Source organism: Pleurodeles waltl, chromosome 4_2 (assembly GCF_031143425.1).
Source record: "Pleurodeles waltl isolate 20211129_DDA chromosome 4_2, aPleWal1.hap1.20221129, whole genome shotgun sequence".
Taxonomy (NCBI): domain Eukaryota; kingdom Metazoa; phylum Chordata; class Amphibia; order Caudata; family Salamandridae; genus Pleurodeles; species Pleurodeles waltl.
Genome location: NC_090443.1, coordinates 299,346,891 through 299,358,728, shown reverse-complemented (window position 1 = coordinate 299,358,728; position 11,838 = coordinate 299,346,891).

Below are 11,838 nucleotides of genomic sequence, written 5' to 3'. Positions count from 1 at the left end.
TAGGACTGCTGAGGTGCCCAGTGTCATTTTAAAGGCAGGCCTGCCTTGATGGCTGCTTTTAAATTAAAGTTATATGCAAATTCGACTTTGGAATTAAAAGTAGTTCCAAAGTCTTAAACTACTTTATTTTTACATATAAGTTACCCCTAAGGGGTGCCCTATGTGCCCCTAGGACTGGGTGCCATGTAACTATAAGCAGGGACCTTATAAAAATAGTTTTATAAGCCCTGGTGAGGTAAAAACAGCCAAATTTGTTTTTCCCTTATTGTAGTGAATGGCCTCCATAGGCTAGAATGGGGAGACTTTATGTTAATTTTTAAAGTCCCCTTAAATGACAGATACAAAGAGTTTGGTATCAAATTAATTGTTATAATAAATCCCACAACTTCCACTTGTGGGATTTAATGTAACTTGTTCAGGTAAAGAGTTTTAAACTTTACCTGAAATTTTGCCAATTTCAGCCCGGCATTGTTTTTACTGCTGTGCTCTGATTGGCCAGCCTCTGGCAGCCTGGCCAGGCAGCCTTGATGAGGTGTGAAGTGGCCTGGCTTCACACAAAGAGATGTGCCTGTGGGAGGGAATTTCCCCTCAGCAGATGGTGAGGCAGGAAGGGGAGGGCTGCCAAACTGGTCTTCAAAGCCAGAGAAGGACATTTGGAGCAACCTAGCAACACCCCCACATCCTGCAACCCCAGACAACTAGGTGCCCCATTGATTAGATTAGGAGAGGGCAGGAGAGGGGTGTGCTTATGATTTTTAGCCACACCAGTGGGTGGGCTCAGCCAGATGTAACCTCCAAAAATCAGATTCAGCCATGATGGATTTTTGAAGAATGTTGCCTCCTGGGATTGATTTTTGCCACACTTCCCAGGAAGTGGTAATCACAGGGGGAAGGACCCTGCACCTGATTGGAGAATCAGGACCCCATGTTTTTCACCCAGGAGCAAGGATAAAACTGGCAGACCTGCACCCACACCTCAGTTTCCTACCATATCCAACAAGGAAGAACCAAAGGAGAAGAAGGACTGCCCTGCTGGACCCCTGGCCTGCACCTGGAACCTGCACTCAGAAGGACTGCACCAGCTGCACGCTTGGGGTTCACCACAAGAAGGACTTTGCCTGGCTTCAACTGGTTCAAGGAGGGACACCCTGTTTGCTGCAGGTGAAGATTTGCTAACCAGAGTCCCCTGCACCAACTCCTGAAGAAATCAACCAGCTGACTAGTGCCCAGTGGCCAAAAAGGAGTTTGCGCCAGGTGCATTCTGGGAGTTGTAGTCCGCACCCCCAAGAATCATCTCAGAGCTTCTGGACCCTTGGGGTGAGCTGTGGACTCCAAACGAACCTTAAAAGAACATCTGGGAGAAGCCCCAGAAGTTTGGAGAAGTTTGGAGTACTTTTGAAAAAAAGCTCCATAGAGAGACCGACCTGCCGCGGCAACTCTAGCTGGCTTGCCTCAACCGCGATCCGGCCTGATTTACAGGTTCGTCCCGGTGAAGAAAATCTCAGAAAAAGAGACTAGGTCCGAAGGTAAAAAGTTGACCGGGACCTCCCAGCCAGCGTATCCGAGGAGGGCTCTAAGGACGTCGGATCAAGATCCAGGTTTACCCCAGGTCGAAGGATTTTCACCTCGAAAAAACGACTACGTCCGAAGGTAAAAATCTCCACTGAGGGTTCCCGCGACACGTATCCGGAGAAGAGTTCCAGGAGGTCGGATTGGACTGGCAGGTTCGTCCCGCTGAAGAAAAACTTCAGAAAAGAGACTAAGGTGGTCATTACAACTGTGGTGGACGGTGATAAAGCGGCGGTAAGACCGCCAACAGGCCGGCGGAAATAATTAGCTATTACGACGTGGTGGAAACCGCCAACAAAGACAGCCACTTTAACACTCCGACCGCCACGGCGGTACAAACAAACAGCTTGCCGGTCACCGCCAACAGACAGGCGGAGGACAATGTAACGACCACCCTATTATGACAGGCCAATCCGCCAACTTTTCCGGGGCGGATTCACCGCGGATAAAAACACGGCGGAAACAGGAATACCAATGGAAAAACGCTCACCTCTACACACCCCAGGAGGAACGAGGATGCCATGGATCCGGAACTCCAAATTCTACCTGCAATAGTCTTCCTGCTCCTCTACCAGGAGCACGAACGCCGGCGGCGAAGACCACAGTGAGTACTGCACCTACGACACAGGGGAGGGGGGAGGGAAAAAACAGGGACACACACACACAACACCCCCACCCTCACCCACTACAACACACACACTAATGCATATCAATACATCACAGTTACACCCCCCAAACCCCCCGGAAGAATGCAAAGATAATAGAAAATGAGTGTAACCATTGTAATATATTAAAAGCAAGTAGGCAGAAATATATATATCCACCATGTACAAAATATATACCAAGCATAGTAGTCCAGGTAGTGTTCTAATAAAGTCTGTGGAACACTGGGACCACGCGGTATGGGCGAGGCCCACACACGACCCCCGACCATTACGGAGAGAACACTGCAGGGGCATCAGAGAGCAACTAAACAGGCACCTCAGGGGGAGGCTAAGGGGGGGCACCTCAGCCGGTTGAGTGCATGACGCCAAATCTACAAGGGGGCCACATGCCCACTGTTCCATCCTGGGGAGTGCAAAGTCACAGTCTCTCAAGTCTCTACAGTGGGTGGCTTGCCCACTGTTCCATCCTGGGGAGTGCAAAGCCACAGTCTCTCAAGTCTCTACAGTGGGTGGGTTGCCCACTGTTCAATCCTGGGGAGTGCAAAGCCACAGTCTCTCAAGTCTCTACAGTGGGTGGTTTGCCCACTGTTCAATCCTGGGGAGTGCAAAGCCACAGTCTCTCAAGTCTCTACAGTGGGTGGTTTGCCCATTGTTCAATCCTGGGGAGTGCAAAGCCAAGGTCTCTCAAGTCTTTACAGTGGGTGGTTTGCCGAAGGTGATGCCCACCCTCCCGGGTGAGCGGGCATAGGGCGAAGGCTGAGGGGCTGCTGGGAGGTCGGTGCTGGAAGGGGTGGTGGCGGCTGTACCTGTAGATGGGGGAGCTCCCATCAGAGGACGAGTCTGTGTCACTGGTCTCAGCTCCTGCCTCCACCGTGGAGCTCCCCTCGTACTCCGTCCCACTGGTGAAGTCAGAGTCCGTAGTGTGGCCCTCCATGGCCATGTGGGATGCAGGTCCCTGGTGCTCCGGTGCCTCTGCTCCTCCACCTGATGATGCTAATGCACACAAGAACAGGGAGACCACAAAAAGGAGGGGGATGACAGAAGAAAGACATGTTGAGTGCATGCATTACCGCTACCGTTGGCGGACACGACAGACACAGAAGCCCCCTGCACTACGCTGCGCTCTTGTGCTCCACTGTTCAATTCCTGGGAAATGGCCTACAAGGCTATGGACGACATCTGCACACATAGATGACACAGGGGCATGAATAGGTGTACTTGGCACTCTACAGAGGTGGGGTGGGGTGCCACATGTCCTGCCTTACGGAGGGACCTTGCCTATGGAACTCGCCCTGGCCTAGGGAAACCCACAGCCCACCTCCCCCACCCAGACCCCTCCACTGCACGCCAAGTCAGCAGAATGAGAGTGTACTCACCCCCTTGTTGCTGCTGTGATGCCCTCAAGCGCCCATCCAACTCCGGGTGAGCCACCTCCAGGATCCTGAACATCAGGGGGGTCATGGTGCGACGGGCACCCCTCCCACGTTGGGAGGCCATCCCCAGCTGAGCCTCCGCCGTCTTCTTGCTCCAGCGTCGAATGTCCTCCCATCTTTTCCGGAAGTGGGTGCTCCGTCTGTGGTAGACCCCCAGGGTCCGGACGTCCTTGGCGATGGCACGCCAAATATGTTTTTTCTGGTGGGCATTGACCTACATGAAATGTACAGGGGGAACAGTAAGTTATTACCAACTGCACCGTCAAAGTGATTGGCCCCCATTCCTACCCTTGCCATGTGGCACATACATTCACTGTTGTTTCATGCACGCCGCACTCTCCCCCGTTCCTTCTTACATCCAGCCCTCTCCACACAGGCATAGCCCATACATCATGCTCCCTGTGTACTTACCTGTTTGTCTGGAGGACCGTAGAGTAGCGCGTACTGGGGGAGGACCCCATCCACTAGTTTCTCCAACTCCTCTGATGTGAAGGCAGGGGCCCTTTCACCAGACACTCGAGCCATTGTCTCTTCCAGACCGAGGTCACAGCAGCACTTGCAGTGTACGTCCTCTCCTGTCGAAGATCAGGTATCGAGTGATTCAACAGATAGAAAATGGCAGTCACGTCCGCGGCGGTGCTTACCGTCACCGCCGGCGTACATCGTCATTGGCTCCTGGGACCCATAGGGTCCAATGTTAACCAATGCAGCATTGCGCCGCGGTCTTGGACCGCTTACCGCGACAGTGTAGAACGCCAGCGCAGTTACCTCACATCCCATTGTCCCACTTTAGAGGTCAGACAGCCGCCATTTCAGGGGCCCCATGGCTTTGTTTTCAACTGCGTCAAAGATACCTAGGCCTAGACTCAACACACATACAGGCCACTTTGTGTGTATGAATGGTGTTCGTTGCAAACTGTGGGTACGTACCTCTGAGTTGTTTGACTCTGTGCTCGCTGTTGTCCTTCATAGGCACCGTCCGCTGGGCCATGTGAGGAGATGGCGGCATCCTCCAGTGTACCGACCATTGGTGGACCTGTCGACAATGGAGGAAAGACATGTGATTATCACATACAGGCTTGACCGTGCCACAATCGAGGAACTGTGTACCCAGTTGGAGCCAGACCTGATGTCAGCAATCCACCATCCCACAGGAATCTCCCCTCAAGTGCAGGTGCTGTCAGTGCTCCATTTCCTTGCAAGTGGGTAATTTCAAACAACAGTGGCCATAGCATCAGGGATGTCCCAGCCTTTGTTTTCCAACGTGTTGTCCAGAGTGTTGTCTGCCCTTCTGAAACACTTGCAAAGCTACATCGTTTTCCCTCAGGTGGAGGATTTCCCTACAGTGAAAGGTGATTTCTATGCCCTGGGACATATCCCCAACATCATAGGTGCCATTGATGGTACCCATGTGGCTTTGGTACCCCCCCACAGGAGTGAACAGGTGTACAGAAACCGGAAGAGTTATCATTCAATTAATGTACAGATGGTATGTTTGGCAGACCAGTACATCTCCCATGTGAATCCCATGTTCCCTGGCTCAGTGCATGACGCCTACATCCTCAGGAATAGCAGCATCCCTTATGTGATGGGTCAACTCCAGAGGCCTCGTGTGTATTAGGTGAGCACCTGGAAGCAAGACAGTGGGAATGGTTGTCTGGGGATATCCCTACAGGTTAGTGCGTGTCTAACAGTTGTCCCTCGACATTTGCAGGTGACTCTGGTTACCCCAACCTGTCATGGCTACTGACCCCAGTGAGGAATCCCAGGACAAGGGCAGAGGAACGCTACAATGAGGCCCATGGATGAACTAGGAGGGTGATCGAGCGGACCTTTGGCCTCCTGAAGGCCAGGTTCCAGTGCCTCCATATGACAGGTGGATACCTATTCTACTCACCAAAGAAGGTGTGCCAGATCATCGTGGCCTGCTGTATGCTTCACAACTTGGCTTTGCGACGACAGGTGCCTTTTCTGCAGGAGGATGGTCCAGATGGCGGTGTTGTGGCAGCTGTGGAGCCTGTGGACAGTGAAGACGAGGAAGCAGAGGAAGAAGACATGAACAACAGGGACTCAGTGATCCAGCAATATTTCCAGTGAGACACAGGTAAGAGTATAGACCTGCCTGCTACATGTACTTAAACACTACTGCCTCTCTACTGTCTGTCGTTTTCACCCAGTGTATGGTCACTGAGTTGTCACTTTCCCTTACGATTTCACAGATGTGGGTCCCACTGTGTGACATCGCTAAGATTCCTCATGGACTAGAGCTGTGTGACATAGGTATGTTGACATTACAATTGAAAGAGCATTTTGTCACTGTAATTGCTAATACACTATTTTGAAATCACAGACAGACTCCAGATTGTTTTGTGCTTTAAGTGTGTTTATTTAAGTGCTCAATATTGGAGGGGGTAGTAAAATGGTGAGGGGTGATGGCGGAGGAATGTCCATGGCAGAGTCCAGTCTATTAGTCTCACAGGTGCATTGCCCTTATGGGCATAGAAAGTGGAGCTGGGGCTATTTAAGTATGGACAGGGTGACAAAGTGGGACAGTAGGATGACAATCAGGGTGGTCTCATTTCCTGGCGGGATTCTTGGCATCGTGCTCTGTCTTGTTCCTGGATCTCAGGGACCGTTTGTGGGGTGGTTCTACCTCTGCAGGGGTGGAGTGCTGGTGCGGTGGTCCTGTGGCGGGACGTCCTGTCCACTAGCGCCGGCGGAGGTCGTGGGCAGTTCATCGTCCATGCTAGTGTCAGGGGCCCCTTGTAGTGCCACAGTGTCCCTCCTGGTGTTGCGTACTTCCTTCAGCACCCCTACGATGGTGCCCAGGGTGGAGCTGATGGTTCTGAAGCCCATATACTGTTCCTCCTGCAGGCGCTGGGTCTCCTGAAACTTGGCCAGTACCGTTGCCATCGTCTCCTGGGACTGGTGGTAGGCTCCCATGATGGAGGAGAAGGCCTTGTGGAGAGTGGGTTCCCTTGGCCTGTCCGCCCCCTGTCGCACAGCAGCCCTCCCAGTTCCCCTGTGTTCCTGGGCCTCCGTCCCCTGGACTGTGTGCCCACTGCCCCCAGGTCCCTGTTGTTGTTGGGGTGGTGGGTTAGCCTGGGTTCCCTGTAGTGGTGGACACACAGCTGATTGACGTGTCCTGGGGACAGAGGTATGGGCCCGCTGGGTGGGTGCTGTGCTGGTGTTTCCAGAGGGTGGAAGCTCTGTAGTGGCCTGTGACTGTGTGAGGGGAACCGACTGTCCCAAGGTCCCCAATGGGCCGGGCTGGTCATCTAGATCCAGTTGGACAGAGGTGCTGTCATCACTGTGGTCCTCTTCTGTTGGTGGTGTGGACATGTGTGGACCATCCTGTCCGGTGACGTTGGCTAGGGGTCCTGCAGGGGTATAAAAGGATGTTTATTACTTCTGTGTGTGTCATGGTGTGCAATGGGTGGGGGACCGTGTACCCCAGTGCTTGCATCCCTGTGTGGGACCTTGTGTTATGATGGTTTAGGGGGGTGTATGGGTATGTGCAGTGTGCATGCTTTAGTGATGGGTGTCCATGCTTTGTTGTTGCATGCAGTGCTTGGTGTTGGGATGGGTGGTTTGTGATGTTGGGACATATGTGAGGAGTTGGAGTGCTGGGGGTGAGGGTGAGGGTGGGGGTAAGTGCTGGCATGCAGGTAGGGTGGGGGATGTAATAGTTAAGATTTGTCTTACCAGAGTCCATTCCTCCACCTACTCCTGCGAGGCCCTGAGGATGCAGAATCGCCAAGATCTGCTCCTCCTATGTTGTTAGTTGTGGGGGAGGAGGTGGGGGTCTGCCGCCAGCCCGCTGAACCGCCAGGTGGTGTCTTGAGACCACAGAACGCACCTTCCCCCGTAGGTCATTCTACCTCTTCCTGATGTCCTCACGATTCCTTGGGTGCTATCCCACTACGTTGACCCTGTCCACTATTCTTCGCCATAGCTCCGTCTTCCTTGCAATGGAGGTGTGCTGTACCTGTGATCCGAATAGCTCTGGCTCTACCCGGACGATTTCCTCCACCATGACCCTGAGCTCCTCCTCCGAGAACCTGGGGTGTCTTAGTCGTGCCATGGGGTGGTGTAGGTGATGTGTGGGGTGGAGTGTGGGGTGATAAGTGTGCTGATATGTAGTGGTGTGTTGTGTGAGGTGCGTGGGAGTTCTGTGGGTGATGGTGTTGTGTGCCTGTGGATGCTGTTGTTCTTGCTGGTGCTGTCTCTCTCTGGCTTTCGTTCGTGATTTGTTGTCGTAAGGGTTTGTGGGTGATGTGGGTGTGTGTTTTATATTGTATTGAGTGTGTGGGAGTGGTTTGTGTATGTGTATCAGGTGTGTGTATTTCAATTTGTCCAATGTGGCTGTGTTTTGTAAATGTGAGTTGTACTTTGAGCGCGGCGGTGTATACCGCCAATGGAATACCACGGTTGAAAGACCGCTGCGTGGATTTGTGGGTCGTGATAGTGTGGTCGTATTTCTGTTGGCGTGACGGTGGAGGTTTTGTTTTTGCCAGTTTATCACTGACCTTTGGTGTGGCGGACTTCTGTGGGTGTTTAGATTTTGGCGGATTCAGAACTGTGGGTCATAATTGCTTTTGGCAGAATTCCGCAGCCGCAGCGGTATGTTGGCGGTCTTCTGCACGGTGGTAGGTGGCTTTTACCGGCAATGTTGTAATGAGGGCCTAAGTCCGAAGGTAAACTTTTGACCGAGGCATGTCGCGAGCTGTAGCCGAGCAGGGCTCCATCGCAGTTGGCCTTAAACTTTGACTTTGCCCCGGTCGAGGTGCAACCAGATGACCCGATTGGCGCTTTTTGTTTCTAGGCGCTAAAAAACAATAATTCCTTAAAAATTCACATCTCGGGTTCCCCTTATCCGATTGTATTAGTTTTTGTGTCATTTTAAAGATAAAAATAGAATCTATTGTTATAAATTGGGTTTTAATTTTTAAACTGTTTCCTGTGTTTTATTTAATTACTGTTTTGTGATATCTGAATGCTTTACACTCTGGTGGTCATTCCAACCCTGGCGGTCCATGACCGCCGGGTTGGAGGACCGCGGGAGCACCGCTGACAGGCCGGCGGTGCTCCAATGGGCATTCCGACCGCGGCGGTAAAGCCGCGGTCGGACCGGCAACACTGGCGGGCTCCCGCCAGTGTACCGCCGCCCATTGGAATCCTCCAAGGCGGCGCAGCTAGCTGCGCCGCCGAGGGGATTCCGACCCCCCCTACCGCCATCCAGTTCCCGGCGGTCCGCCCGCCGGGAACCGGATGGCGGTAGGGGGGGTCGCGGGGCCCCTGGGGGCCCCTGCAGTGCCCATGCCACTGGCATGGGCACTGCAGGGGCCCCTGTAAGAGGGCCCCTAAATGTATTTCACTGTCTGCTGCACAGACAGTGAAATACGCGACGGGTGCAACTGCACCCGTCGCACAGCTTCCACTCCGCCGGCTCGATTCCGAGCCGGCTTCATCGTGGAAGCCTCTTTCCCGCTGGGCTGGCGGGCGGCCTGAAGGCGGCCGCCCGCCAGCCCAGCGGGAAAGTCAGAATTACCGCTGCGGTCTTTCAACCGCGGAACGGTAACCTGACGGCGAGGCCGCCCGCCAAGGTCCGAATGAGGGCCTCTGTCTCCTAAGTTAAGCCTTGACGCTCGTTGCCAAGTTACCAAGGGTTGAGATGGGTTTAATTTACTGAGACCTAACTGGAAGTTGGTGGCTTATTGCTAAGTGTGGGTACTTACCTGCCCTTACCAATAACCCATTTTCCAACAGAGCAGGGCAGGGCTGCTGTCCTATAAGCTCCACACTAGGAAAGGGCTGCTGTCCTAAGTGTTCAGAGGTAGTGCAGGGATGCTGCACTAAAGGTTCTCTGGGAGGGCTGGAGGGTTGCTCCAAATTTACTAAAACAGTGCAATTTTGCACATCTGCTTTAGTAGTTCCACAGAGAGGTACTTTTACCTCTGGGAGCCCAGCTGTGGTAGCTGAGGCTCCTTTGGTAAAGATTCCACCCCAGGAGAAGTTTCTCCCACCACAGGAATGGTATCCTTAGTGGTAAGGTGGCAAAGGGATTCTTTGATACCCTTTTTACCTGTTCGTGGAGAGGGATCCTGAGATTTCAGGCCTTTTTTCTCTCCTTTGCTTTTTCATTTCACCTGAAATGAGAGGAAACAATTCCTCAGGAATACCCAGCATGGATGCATGGGTCCTAAACTCTACCTCAACCCAACCTGAGGCATCTAGGTCATTAACTAAGAGACAGTCTACAGGTAAGCTAGGTGATACCACCACCTGCTTTGGGCCAGTAACTCCATCCCAACTAAGTTGAACTACACCTAAGGGGAGATACTGAGTGGCGTTGTTGACACCAGTAACTTGGTACTTCTGTCCAAGGAGGTGCTGTGCAGGTGACACCAAGTTTTCAGTCACAAAAGTGATGCTGGCACCTGTGTCCCTGTAGGCCTGGGCCTGAACACCATTTATTGCAATTGACTGCTTGTATTTGTCCTTGTTAAGGGGACAAGCAGCCAAGGTGGCAAGGCCAGTGTCACCAGGTGTGATAGAAACTGTCTTGGGAGTGTCTACCCCAGTTTCTATGATGGACCCAAAGTGAACCCAACTACACCCTTTGTTTGGCTATTGCCAGTAGTCCCACCACTTTTACCACTTCTGCTAGGGGCACTAGAGCTTGATGCAATAGTGGTGGTAGGCTCAGGGGCTTTACCTGGGCAGGACTTAGCCCCTGGCCTATTGCCTTTACATCTGCACACATAGCACCAAGGCTGTTTATTGTGTGTAGAGTGAGATGAAGAGGAAGATGATTTAGCTCCACCCCCAGAGGAGGAGTGTTTTGGACCTGAAGAAGGATCTTTGTGCTTACTTTTATCCCCATGCTTTCCTGAGATTATACAAGCTTCCATGGTCAGTCACCTTACTGCCACTTAACCAACCTTCTAAGGCCTTCACTGAACAGTCTACAAAGTCTATCCAATCATGTGAAGACTCTTTTCTGGTCTCTCTGAACTTGATTCTATATTGTTCAGTGGTTAACCCTAATCCATCCAAGAGTGTACTTTTCAGAACATGGTAATTGTCGGAGTCATCTTCCCTGACAACCATGAGTCTGTCTCTCCCCTTGCCAGTGAAAGGCAACCACAGGATAGCAGACCACTGTGCCTTGAGGGACCCTCTGAACTTTACAGGACCTCTCAAGTGCAGCAAACCACTTGTAAATGTCATCCCCATCCTTGTAAGAGGGGACAACCTTGTGCAGGTTTCTGGAATCAAAACAATGTTCTCTAACACTGGGGTTCCTGAAACTACTGCTGCTGGCACCAAGGGGAACTAACCCCAACCCCTGTCTTTCCCTTTCCACAGCCAGGGATTCCCTGTCTAAGGCCAACTGATCCTGATGTGACCTCAGTCTGGCCTCCTCCAACCTCAGCTTTCTGAGTTCCCTATCTAGGGACTGATCCCCAGGGCTGGATGTGTACGACACCTCTAAGAAGTGACATGGGAATGAGCAGAGGAAGACCTTTTTTGGGCTTGTTTGGGCTTCTTGGCTTCTCCTCTCCCAGAAGGCCCCGCTCCCCTCCCTCCTCCTTGGAGCCCTTCCCGCTCCTGACTCCTGCTGCCCCCGCACCCCGCACTCCCATTGGAGGTTTTCCTCCCTCCTCCCAGCTGCCACTCTCTCCCACCTCCCCGAAGGCGCGCAAAAGGCAAGCCCGTCTGCGCCCGTCCCTGGATCTTCAGAATGGTCTCCTGAATCTACCTGGGTGGAATCTCCCTCTAACTCCCCCTCTGACTGTGCCTGACCAGTTGTATGTTCCTGGGCATTTTGCAGGAGGAGATGCAAGAGAAATTCCTTGTTGGGGTTCTTCCCAATCCCTAAACTTTCTAAGCAGAGAGCCCCTCAAACTTTTGAAATTCAAGCTTTCATAAGTTGTCTTTACAACCCTGGGGGTAGCCTCTACAACAGACATAGTGAAAGAAAGAGGTTAGGGAGAAGAGTAAAAAACCTCTGACCCTGCATCCTTGCAAGCAGGTCGCTTCCTCCTCACCACTGCTCCGGTAAGTGCTGCCATTGTTTTGGGCTTGTTTGGGCTTGTCTGGGCTTGTTTGGGCTTGTTTGGGCTTTTCCCGCTCCTGACTCCTGCTGCCCCTGCCCCCTGCACTCC